Genomic DNA, 3,039 nt, shown 5'->3' on the forward strand with positions numbered 1-3,039 from the left:
CTGCCCCTTGTAGGAATTACTACGTACTGGCTCAAAAAGCTCTCCTGTATGCATTTTAAGAATTCCTCCCCCTTTAAGCCTTTTGCACTAAGACTATCCCAGTTGATATTAGATAAGTTGAAATCCCCTACTATTATTACCCTATTATTTTTACACCTCTCTGAGATTTGCCTACATATCTGTTCCTCTATCTCTCCCTGACTGTTTGGAGGCCTGTAGTACATGCCCAGCTAAGTGATTGCCCTCCTTTTGTTCTTAAGTCCTACCCATATGGCCTCATTTGAGGAACCTTCTAAGGTACCATCCCTTCTTACTGCAGTAATGTTAAAGTAATAAATATACTCCTGGCATTTCAACAGCTGTATTACTTTATTGTATACATGCTCACATAAGTGTGGAATTGGATGATATTTTCAATATTTCTACATTACTTACTCTATCGCTTTTTTCAGCAGGGTGAATGAGCTGAGAACAAAAATTTAGCACAGAGAGACTGGAATTTCCCTGGACCTATTAGTTCATTTTTTCTTAAATGTGCAGCTTTAATGAAGGCTCTTTAAGCATGTACTTATGTAAAGTCTACCTTTTTTATTGCCAGTAAAACTTTGCAGTAACATAGTTACATATTTACACATTTAAACAATTTGAAAGTACAGTGTTCACAATATTTTGACATGGCTATTCACGTACATAGGGCTTGAGAATTTAGACATACTTCGTCACTATTAAGTAACAAAAAGGCAACAAGAATGTTTGGCACTTACGGTACGGTGCAGTTCAAAGAGGGAGTGAAAAGACTGTAGTCCTTGTGGTTTGATGGTGGTAATGTTCCCTATGGATAAGAACACAATCTTACCCAAGTTACAAAGTAAAAAAAATGCATTGCTTTTATTTGATTTTTAGTCATCTTATCATGCAACATTTCAGCTGGCAAAGTTGCATCAGACATCAGAATTTATATATTTCCCAAAGCAAATATAGCACGATTAAACCAGCTTGAAAGATATCTCAATTGTATTGCTTATATAACCCTTAGATACTTGGGAATAAAAACATCTTCCCAATTGGGAAATACTTTGCAGATATATACTTTGTGAATTATCATTTGTTATGGTCATTTCAAGTGCTTCTATTTCTGAGAGGCATTATATTTTCAGGCATTTAGGCACCGCTTACTAAGACATTGGAGTTTTGTTCAGAATCTATTTTTATTTTAGCAGCGTCCTGGCAGAGGCATGATCAGTTTGTGAGGAGCAGTCAGTGTCATGGTCTGGAACAGTTTCAACAAAATATATCAATGTTTAATTGTAGATAACACTTTTTACCTGTGAATGTATTTTGAAGAGTGTCTTTTAGAAAGGCATTCTTTGTCTTTGAATTTATCCACAGTAGTCTTATTTGTCGCTTGTGTTATCCCATTCTATAAGGGAGAGCATTCTGTGTAAATATGGAGGCAATATTGCTTGTATGTCTTCGACTGATGACTCCCAAACATCAGTATTTGAGACAAACACTTGATTTTGGAAATATGCAATTGTGTTTTGCATTTCTAACAGGAACAATTTGAAAATGAATCTTCCATTTACTGCAGTTAGATGAGATCTCTTTGTACAATCATGCATGTGAACTACGCTATATCCAGTCCTTAATTTGTGTTATCGTTTCATTATAGAAACCTTGGGAACCATTACCTTTTGAATCAAGGTTTGGTTCGATGATTACCTCAAAGGCAATGAATGGAGGAAAAGTAGACTGTACAAAAGAACTAATATTTTATACAATTTCATCCTGACTCAACAGCTAACCATGAATAGAAATTAAATAAATGTATTGTTTTGCTGCCAATTAAAATAGAAGTATGTTTATTATATTCCTATATTTTTCATTTGCTTTGTGGGTTATTTCAAAAATTGCATATTAAACGAAGTAGAGCACTGTGATTCTGTTGTGGAGTAATAACTTGGCATGGCAATTATAATTTATTATGTTATTTTAGAATATGATGTTAAAGATGCTACTTTTTTGAAACAAAGTGTTATGTTAAAATCATGAAGGGGAGGGAGACAAATCTTTAATATTATTTTAAATGGGTTGGCTCAAGTGCATGGATAATATAGAACCAGGTGCACTCTCTGGTCTGTGCTGAGTTTGCTGCTCTCAACAGGAAGGCAGTGGTGATGCTATCATTGGACTCCAGTTTATGAAGAGTGGAAATCATTCAGGTAATATTGTTTGTATATGTTTGACTTAATCTCTATCCAGCGATTCTTTAATGTGGAAAGTGCACTTGTGCAGCCGTCAGGAACAGGCAGGATTAGCCTTTGCTGTGGTGGTACCCATGGTATTGATGATCAATTACCACCTATCGTTTAAACTAATACATAAGGAAGGACTACTTAGCCAAGGACTGAAAGGCTACCAAAGTCTGTAGATCCATATGCCACTGTGTGTCAGCCATCTCAGGAGAGTAAAAGAGGAAGCTAGTGGCAGGGAAGGATAAGTCACCAGATGGACCAAAGGATTACTTTCAGGGATTTGTGTGAGGTTAATTGTTGAAACAGAGTTATTATTGTAAGGCAGGCATTTGTAACCAAATGTCTTGATTGACTTCACATTGTAAAAGTCCATTCGCTATCTGCTATAGTTAGTGAATTCATCTGTCAATCCAGAATATTGCATCAATATACAAGATACATAGTCACTGATAATGGTTGTGAAACATTTGGCCTTCTTCTGCACTTCTTGCCTGAATTATTGTGTCCTTTGAAGCTCTTTTGGGACTATAGCTGCAGCCTCACATCACCTGACATACCATACCTGCTGTAGGAATAAACATTGCATTCCAAGGAATCCTCCTACTCTGCAACTGGATGGAATGTCCAAATATGTTCCAATCTCCAGCACATTCAATCGATGTCCTACCAGTGCCACAACTGAATAGCATATTTGATAACGGTGAACATATTGATAAATAGAAGAATCTCCACCAATATTTCATAATGTAAGAGCACGCATTCTCACTCAAGCTCAGCTATTTTG

This window comes from Heterodontus francisci, chromosome 3 (assembly GCF_036365525.1).
Source record: "Heterodontus francisci isolate sHetFra1 chromosome 3, sHetFra1.hap1, whole genome shotgun sequence".
NCBI classification, from domain to species: Eukaryota; Metazoa; Chordata; class Chondrichthyes; order Heterodontiformes; family Heterodontidae; genus Heterodontus; species Heterodontus francisci.